Below are 10,660 nucleotides of genomic sequence, written 5' to 3'. Positions count from 1 at the left end.
GGCTGTTATGGTGAGCATCACCCAGATTATGTCTCACATGGTAAAACTGCATAATCCGCAAAGGACAACCGTCCATCTGCCACCCAGACAATTGTTCCCACTAATGCAAACCATTCAACTAGAAGGCAGGTGATATGATCGGCAGGTTAATTGAAACATGTGGAATGTGACGAGCACTCCCCCGATCTCCATTAGACATAGTCCTACACCAAAGCGTCACCTCCAGCCCAGAGGCATCGGCCCAGTGACTCTGTCAAACAGACAAAGATTACATGGTCAACATCAGTTAAACATCAAACAGAGCCACCAACCCAGATTTCGGGCTTCTTTGACTTCATCAGGATGGCATACTGATAAATATCTAACCAATGCTGACCACATTCCTCATTTCTACATTAGACGCACCTCCTGACTGTTATGGTGAGCATCACCAAGGATTATGTCTCAGATGGTAAAACCGCATAATCCGCAAAGGACAACCGTCCATCTGCCACCCAGACAATTGTTCCCGCTAATGCAAACCATTCAACCAGAAGGCAGGTGATGGGATCGGCAGGTAATTCCAAACATGTGGAATGTGACCGCACTCCCCGATCTCCATTACACACAATCCTACACCAAAGTGTCACCTCCAGCCCAGAGGCTTCAGCCCGGTGACTGTCAAACCGACAAAGATCACATGGTCACCATCAGTTAAACATCAAATGGAGCTGCCTACCCAGATTTCGGGCTTCTTTGCCTTCATCGGGATGGCATACTGATAAATATCTAACCAATGCTGACCACATTCGTCATTTCCACATCAGACGCACCTCCTGACTGTTATGGTGAACATCGCCGCAGATTACGTCTCACACGGTAAAAATCGCATAATCCGCACAGAACAACCGTCCATATGGATTATGTTGTTTAAGACATAATCCACGGTGACGCTCACCATCATAACAGTATATATTTAGATATATATATATATATATATATATATATATATATATATATATATATATATATATATATATATATATATATATATTTCAAAGCACACCAGCTCATTATACGTTTTTTACACTTGTCTTGAAAGAACCTTTTAAAAAGCTCCTCTTAACTCAATTTAACCAGGAGGGATTCTAATCAGGAAAGGTGGGTACTCCTGTGCTGCTCGACCCACACAGCAACATTTGTGTGCCCCATGATGCAATGCTACCTGATAGCAATACACCTGACGTCAATATTCTGTCACATACAATTCTGTTAAGAACACAACATGGGAGTAGAGGAGATTCCTATTTTGTATTGCATGTGTCAAGCATGTTTACATCTGCTCAATGGTTCAGATACATACTTTACTTTACACAGGAAAAATGCATCTGCAGTTTGAGATGCTTCCTGCACATCCAAAATGTGGGACGGTGGGCAGTTGAACCATTCACGATTCATTATCATCAAGCTAGAACTGAATTACCAAGTCGACTTGAACGGCATCAATAAAATGAAGAAGATACCAAGCAATGTGGAGAGAAGTTTGAGCGGAGAACAGGCTGAATAAGTTTAACAAGGTACGATATAATGTCTGTCCAAATTCAAGAGTCAATGCGGTGCCTCGTACTGGAAGCAAAGAAAGCATTCAAAATTCCTTTAAAGTCAGACGGCTTACAGAGCGCTGCAGAATGACATCTAATCAGTTATTGGGATCTTTTGCACAGATTCTGGGGTTAATGAGGTCCAATGGATGTTCTTCATTCGTCGTGAAGGTGGAAGAGGAGTTTGCTTCCTCTTAAAGTGATTTTGGGTCTTCATTTCCCATTAGAAATTGTTGGAGATAATGAACACCAATCCACACACTCACACCTCATCCCTGCTTTGCTCCCTCTTTTTGCAGATATCCACTGTCACTTCACCCACGCCTTATACCTGCAGTGTGATGTCTGTGGTTGTTCTGTTATTTTCAAAAATAGTTTCTTACATTTCTTGAAATTATTATGATGGGACGTTAAGCTGGCTGTTTTGTTTGAAGCCATGCGAATGTAAAAACTTATATGGTGCCTTTCAAATCAGAGTATCCCTGTGACATGCTACCGTGAAGCGATAATGATATTGCCACCAGGCAAACAGGACTGTGTGTGTTGTACAAGTATAAAGTACTAAAGTGAGTGAAGAAAGAAAATTGAATGTGGATGTGACAGAAGTATAATTGGCCAAACAGCTTCTTCCTTTTACAAGGAATTAAGGCACATGAGGAGGCCATTCAGCCCATCATGCCTGCACGACACCAATACCAGATTTACTCAATCTGTCAAGACCCCTTCCCTTCATGTGCAGCCTTTTTTGGCTGCTCCACTGGTACTCATTTCACCAACCTCAGAAGGATGACAGGCTGAGTCAACCACCTGGTGTTAATTCAGCAGCCAACAGGGCTTGAACTCAGGACCCACGAAGCTCAGGACAGTGTCACCCGCTAAGCCAACACCAGGTTTTAAACTTTGCTTCAACTTTGCTTCAGTTTAAGTTGTGGCATGTCTCATTGGTTTGACATCAGTGATGCTTGCAACATGAATTGAAAAATGAATGGAATTGTGTTTCAGGAATAAGTTTTTTCCATGAGTCTCTATCGGTACCAAACATTCAAGAAACCAGACATGACAGAGCCTCAACTTTCTGTTTACAGATACTATTAAAAAAAAAATAATAAATAATCACTCGCAAACATAAATCACTGGAGAGGTATTTGTTGTTTTTGGAAAATTTGATCACTCATGGAAACGTTTGTACTAATGTATGAGACAGGATGAAATACATGGAAAGAACAAGGTCAGAGGTCCCACTTTTTACTCCATTCGGCCTATCAAATCAAGCGCATCACAAATCCATTACCGTAGGAAGAGAAAACAAGCCATCATTGTTTAAACACCTGATGAAGACATCCTGGAGTCAATGCTGGAAACCATTGCTGATTCATTCCCTGAAACAAATCAAGCTATTGCTGCTTTGACCTCAAAATGGATCGCAAACTTTGTATAACTGTATTTGCAGAAAACAAATCCTCATCTCTCTGACACCGTCGCTCATTCAATCCGATGACCTTTTATTGATCACATTAAATGTGACGAACAAGTGATTTTCCTCCAAGGATGAAGTTGCTAAAACAGGGCCCATGGCAGTCAGGATCAGCAATTTTGTTTTAGTACTGACTGCTACAGCCAAAACGGAATATTTAACAAGTTCAAGTATATGCCAGCAGACAAGACACTGGCTTAAAGATCCCGTTGAGAGATAGTACAGTGTCATGTAATCTGCGTGAATGTCAGAAACATGCGGTGTGAAAAAAGGCCTGGCCGTTTGCACAAAAAAGCATGCCTGGTCACTTGCTAACATTTGTCCTATATCAATCACATTGCATTCTACTTTTATTAGCTTGGCTTTCACACCCAAGGACATTTGGATTTATTGCTGGAAAGCGACCCTAGCTCATACTCCTGAAGTCAGCATCTTATTTTCCCAATGGGACTAAAAAAAGAAAGAGACATGCCACGACATCATCACCATGATTGTTTCCTCCGCCACTGAAGGTGAAGGAGGTTATGTTTTTACCGCTTTCTGTCTGTGTTTGTTTGTGTTTGTCTGTCTGTGTGCAGGATATCTCAAAAGTTGTGGATGGATTCCGACGAAACTTGGTGGACACGTTGGGTGTGTGACAAGGACGAATTGATTCGATTTTGGTGAAGATCCAAATCCGGATCTGGATACGAGGCTTACTTAATTTTTAAAGTGATTCTTCATCATTAAAAGAGAAAGGGCCGAAAACGATACATAGAATGATATTTCAAAAATGTAATGGGCCCGATGTATTTTCGTGGATCAGGCATTGCGTGGCGGAAGTATGCGATCTACCAAGTGCCCTTCTATTTAATGAATGTGTTTATAAATAGGTCATCGACTTTATGTTTGTTCCTGGTATTTTGTTTGAGGTTGAAAATAAATGTATCCTGAAAATCAAAATATCTGCCGTACAAGAATAAATGTCAGTTTGTGTCAGTAAGTCAGTCAATCAGTGTGTGGGTGTGTCTCCTCCAAAACTCCTAAACCTTGAAACCTTGCAGCCCCAAACTATGTACACAATCACTGGGTACTAAAACCTCAATTAGCAATGCCTTGTTTTGCTTTTTGTATCTGAGTACCATGTCCAGTCACAGTGCTTTGTTTTCTATGTTCATGCTGGACAGGATCATCATGTCGTACGTGAGAATTATATCTTTGTTCTCAGTGATTGCTTTTGGTTCATGTTTCCATGAGTTTTGTGGAACTGCGACATTGAAATTTCTGCAGATGTGCCAGTGGATTATTCCACATACCTTTGTTGTGCCTTTGTGTACAGTTGTTCTGACTTGAGTTTTTGACATCCCGATAGGAGGTGACTTGTACTTTCTGTTTCTACCTTGCAAAACCTACATTTGTCTGATTTTCTCAGTCCTGCCATTTTTAAAACCATTTGTGTAGTGTCCCTGGTCTTGGTCATTTATAATGATTTGTTCTCCATTCCAATTGAGATGACCTCTTCTTTGCCATTCCAGTGATCCTTCTTTGGCTATTCCCAATCTGTCCAACTCTTTTGTATATTTAACTGCTCTTTTGTCATTCTCCCAGTTGTCACTATATATCTGTTGGTATTTCATCGTATATTTTTCTTTAGTCTTTTTTGCAACCATTGGGGGCTGTATTTGTTGCTGTTTTGGATTGGTGCGTGACATCTTCTATTCACACCTGTTTTTGGAAGTTACTTTGACAAGATGAGTGAGAGATACCTTTTCTGGTTTGTTGTGTTCATCCTTGCATACAAATTGTATTCGGTAGTCTGCTGAACTTTTCACATGCTCCACCAAACCTACAGTCATCACGCTGTGCATTCAATCGAGTCCCATGAGGCCACCACCTCCTTCTTTCCTCCACAGGTACATTCTCGGGATGCATTGACTTTTGTAGAACATTTTGTGGATAGTGAGGAGTTTCCTTGTTCTGATATCTAGTTTTTTGATTTGCTTTGTAACCAGTTAATATTCCACAGCTGTATTGAAATACTGGTACTGCTAGTTGGTTTATGGCTTTGATTTTGTTCCTTGGGGAGAGTTATGTTTGCAGGATCAGTCTTATTATATGCAGGTATTCTTTGTTAATTGGTTTGCACATTTTTTTTGACATATTTGGTGTCCCTCTTCTCCTCTTAGGTATTTGTAAGATGCTTCATTGTTTCGCTCCTGTGTTGTTGTATATCTGTCGATTTTTATGTTTTCCGTTTTTGTTGGTCTACCTTGTACGAATGTGCATTTGGCACACTTATCTCGGCCAAATTCCATTTGAATGTCGTCAGAGCATCATTTCACTAATTTCAGTTGTTCTGCCAATTTTTCGTTCAGTGCAGAGTTATAAATCATCCATGTTCAGAAAATGTGTCTCCTTTCTTGTTTCTTTGGACGTTATTTTATTGGATGTTAGGGTGAATCTGTGTCCTTACTCATTAATGAGGTCACTTCGTGGATCCAGAGTCAGGCAAAATAGGAGGGGGGGGGGGAGGGAAGCTGTCTACTTGGAAGATCTCGTGTCGTCGTGTCTTCACTGCTGGTGTTTCGATCTTTCCTTCCGAGTGCTGCAGGATTTGTGTGACACACATTTTACTTTTATTGTGGGATTGTGATGGAACAACGTCAAAAGAGATCGTGATGCTAAACCATAAGAGGAATGTTGTGTCGTATTGTGGCATCATAATGAGGTGTCATTCCTACCTTGTTTGGTTGTTTTTTTGAGATTTCATCCCACTATTTTTACTTTTTTTAACGTTTTGCTTCTTGTTTCTGCAATTTTTTAAAGTAATAAAATGCTTAACGTCTTATATATTTTGTTATTTTGGTATGGATTAAATCCGTCTATGTTGTTAAATTTGACTTATGGTACATTCTATCAAACTCCCCCCCCCCCTTCCCCGACTCAATCCTGGCTCTTGGTTCAGTCCACTATGTGGATTACCACATTTGCAAAACGATGTGATTCTCGTTTTTACCCCTCAGCCCAAATTGGTTAAGGGGTATTGTCGTCATAGGCGTTGTCCGGGCGTCCGTCCGCCTGTCAACTTTTGGTTTCCGTCGATTTTGAGGAGAACGCCTTGTCCGATTAAATCCATTTTTGCAGGGTATGTTGGGGTTGAGTAGAGGAAGGTTCCTTTCGATAATCAGTGCGATGCGATATCCAATATAGCGGCCAGGGCAGCCATCTTGAATTTGGTTTCCAGACAATAACTTGAGAAAGGCTTGACTTATTGATTTCATTTTTGTGTGATATAATGGGGGTGTTTAGAGGAAGGTTCCTTTCGATATTCAGCGCAATCCGATATCCAATATGGCGGCTCGAGCAGCCATCTTGAATTTGGTTTCCGGACAATAACTTGAGAATGGCTCCACACATTTATTTTATTCTGGTGAGGTATAATGGGGTTGAGTAGAGGAGGTTCATTTCCAAAATGGGCATGCTGCAATTTTCACTGTGGCCGCCATGGCAGCCATCTTGAAATTGGTTTCCGTCAATTTCGAGGAGAACGCCTTGTCCGATTAAATCCATGTTTGCTGGGTGTGTTGGGCTTGAGTAGAGGAAGGTTCCTTTCGAAAATGGGCGTACTGTGATTTTCAATATGGCCACCATCTTGAAATTGGTTTGCGTCAAGGGGCTGAGGGGTTACGCCCGCTTTGCGGTGCTATTTTGAAAATAATTACATGATTAATGTTTTATATATTTTGTTACTTTGGTATTGATTAAATCCATCTATGTTATTCAATTGTTGTAAGACTTGTTTCAGTTGATTTGGGTAATGGTTTGGACGTGTATCGCTTTTAGAATGGCAATGTCCATCTTCCTTCTTGCCACAATTCTGGCCTAGTTTGGTTTGGAGTCCACATTTATCTTCAATTTGTTTTCGTAATAAAATTATGAATGTTTTATATGCTGAACTTTTAAATTTTGAGTTGCATGCACTTGCCCAGAAACAAAATAACTTCCTTGTGTTGGAATCACCATCATAGCTTCAGCAGTTATTGAGGTAGGTTGGGCTACAGTTTTACATTGTTTTAAGAGGGGAAGTAAAAGAAGTACAAATTGGTGATTTAGCGATCTCTCATTGTGGTACTTCAGTGATGTATTTTGGTGTCCTCTTAAGTCTTGTTAGCTCAGAAAACGCTTAAGACTAAAAGGGATGGCTTTCAAATGCTTACGACTTCACTCTATCGTAGTTTATGAGCATACCATTGTGTACACATTTGAATGGGTAGCCATTTTTTTTCTCCATATCATCCCTCTATATGGAGTACTACCATACTTCATGATACAATGGGAGCATGAACTACTTTCGACTGGTACACCAGGGGCCTCCGTCTGAGCATCCCCCAGGCAGATGTCTGGCCCATCCACATCTCTTAGGGATAGAACATTCCAGTAACCCAACCAAAGGGACCGCCACAAGTTAACACTGAGAGACTGCCATCTGGTGAACAACACCTCAGCACCATCTTGACACACACTACAGTGTGCTTTTCAGGTTGAAGTGTTTTGTGGGGCCAGGGTGCAAATCCTCCCACCAACCTCCTCGGGCAAGTAACCAACTGCAGGAGGATGTCTGCAGATGCAGATGGCACCATATATGGATGGCTGTTGGCTCAAAATGACCTCCTCCTCCCTGCCAACACTTGCAGGTTTTGTATTTAATCCTACTGGGTGTCCAAGTTCATACAGGCATACACCCTCCACACCAGGGGGACCTTGTGGGGGGAGCCAGTTTAGTTGCCAACACTTGACCATGAACAGGTTAGTATGAGTTTTACATGATACCCGTAGCAAGTCACAGATCTGATCTGGCCTGACCTGACAATCAGGGTTGGGTGCTGCCATATCAGCCAGACTGCTTTATACCATCTGTTAGTACTGCGCAACACGGGGCTACCATCCTCCAGCAATTCCTCAACTCCAGCCTCCGAGTAGCCGAATTACAGGCACACACCAGTACATCCAGCATATCAAATACCAAGTCCTCTAAAATCAAGATGTAAGCTTCTCCACTATGGGACAATCAATACATCTTACCTTGACCTATTTCACGGTAAGAATTAGAACCAGTGAGACCAAAATGTGTGAGTTGTGATGGCAGCTTTCATGTTGGTTAGCAACGTTACAAAAAAATGACATGGATAAAATTTGCATGTCTTTGTTTGAAAAATGTTTCCTCAAACGGGATAAGCTGAAACAATGTGTAATATTTCTCTGATTGTTTACTGGCAAATAACTTATCACAACTCTTCTCATCATTTTTAAGCATGTACCAAAAATGTTGGTTAGCCACGTTACAGTTCGTAAAGTGACCATTTGTTCATCTAAGGAAAATATATGAAAGATCCTATTTCACTCACTTTTTAAGGAGATAGGTCTTTTTTGCTTTCAGAACAATGAGATCTTGACCACAAGATTCCTTCATATTAATAAATCTGCTTTGCTACCATATATAACACCAACATACTTTTGGACATGAACAAAAAATCATCTTTCCACTCTTGTAAATACAGCAGACATCCTAGTTTGCATCTTCAAATCAATCATTGCCTAAACAACATATGACTCTAAACACAATATCTGGTTTTCTTTAAGGATGAAGCAATGGAAAGTTCACAAGTACACTGAGCTTGTCGTACACGAAACAAGCTTCACATTTTACTGGTACTGCACATACACTGCACAAGCATTGAAGGAGTATGACATGAGGTACATCTTGAATGCATACAGAGTTGTTCTTTAATTATCACGTGCTCATGACACCATGAATGCATGACTATCTTCATAAATGTTCATATCATAAATTACACTGTGTGTATTTAATAATAATCTCTTGCTCAGAACTTGGAGGGTGCAGCCATTTTTTATGAATTCACGTAGCTGCCATGAAGAAAACAGAAAAAAAAGCACCTCATATGCCCCCCTTTTATTAGATTCTTCTTTTACTGGAACAAATGAATTTTCGTCTACGTTATGATCTACGAACTTGTGCCAAAGTGTGTGCAGTTGTATATGACAGTTTCTCACAATGCCGCACACACATGTAAATTATTGTTACTAAACATGATAGACATTGCAACTTCTCTTACCATCAACTACAACTTACTTGTTGTGAACAAGGAATTCATGATGAGGGGAATTTCCTTTTCCCACTTGCAAAGATACAACAACAACAAAAAATCAGTCTTCCATGCATGTATGTACTAGATAACTAGAGTGTTGCACACAACACTGCTTTGTCTTGAGCATCAAATACAAGTTCTTTCCTTAAATTTGAACAGAAAATTTGAAGTGCGCACAATTATTGACAACTTCTGGCGCATCTAATTTGGAAATCATTTTGTCCTTCATGTGGAAGATAATTATTTTCCAAATAAAAAGACAGTAACACAATAATAAAGATCATTTATTTGTAACACTGAGCAAAACAATCTTGAGTCGAAGTTTCTAACCAGAAAGCCACAGTAGGTGGAGGAGGACATGGTTATTTTTAACCCTTTCATTCTGAAAAGTTAATCAGTAGAAAAACTTTATCGATGTATCATCATGATGTTTCACAATCACCAGACACTGTGACAGCTCCTTTGTTACGCGAACAATAGCCCAAAATTAAACCATTCGTTCAACCCACGTTGGTTAAGCGGGGGATACCTGCATACAATGTCGTTCAAATTACAGCTTTGATTATTTTAATTCGATTTTGTGCAACATTAAATTATCACGAACACACTGTCATCCAACATACCCGACTTTTTGTCACCAGATGAAAGGTGATGAAACAATGAAAGTCCTGACTTGTTACACATGGATGCAATGTACATGTGAAGAATGTGCTTACAGTTGCATTATGGGTAAATATAATTGGATCACCCTGCCCTCTTTTGTCTGAACTTTGCTCCAAGCATTCAAAATTTGTCTTGTGTCAACTGACCAGCATCTGTTTTAATTTTACAATGGTTAGTAACTTTACAGCTTGGGGGGTAACATTACATGATCCCAGCATTGCAAGTTTTGACAGCTTCTGCACTCCACATGTTACAATGTTCATGATTCTAATTTCCTTTTTTGAACTAAAGACTGTACAGAGAAGGAAAATTCAAGCAAACAAAATTATAAACAAATGCTTTCTCTTCAGGCAAAAACATGAATTGCTGTTTTGGTTAGTAACGTTACATGGGTAATAAAGGGGTCAAAATTTCATAAATCCGTGTTCTAAATCCATCAGAACCACAAATTTTGAACATTATTGCTGATACGTTGCACTAATGAAGAAATCTGATTGAATCGACTTGATAAATTGAAATCCTTCTCATTCAGTGATAAACCCAAGTTTTCATATGTTTCAGCACACAATTTGATGTTTAAAACATCAATGGTACAAGATTAGATTTTTGGAACATTTTGTCCAACAACGTGACGACATAAGATATTTTTTTCTCAAAAGCCTTGATGTACATGTTATCGAGTAAAATGGAAGTTGTCACAAGAGGATGGAGTAAAACAGAAAACAAGGGCCCAGACAGCATTCACTCGAGTACCATGGGAGACCACCCTCTGTTTACATGGACACCACCATGTTGTT

The 10,660-nt window shown here is 40.0% G+C and overlaps 1 protein-coding gene across 2 annotated transcripts in view; it reads right to left on the bottom strand.

Moving 5' to 3' along the window:
• MYOM1 (myomesin 1) overlaps positions 1-10,660 on the bottom strand; it is a 160,929-nt gene that overhangs the window by 133,425 nt on the left and 16,844 nt on the right. The window lies entirely within an intron of this gene.

Source organism: Eptatretus burgeri, chromosome 11 (assembly GCF_056783735.1).
Source record: "Eptatretus burgeri isolate ZD-2024b chromosome 11, Ebu_testis_v1, whole genome shotgun sequence".
NCBI lineage: Eukaryota > Metazoa > Chordata > Myxini > Myxiniformes > Myxinidae > Eptatretus > Eptatretus burgeri.
This window is presented reverse-complemented; position numbering and strand designations above follow the sequence as displayed.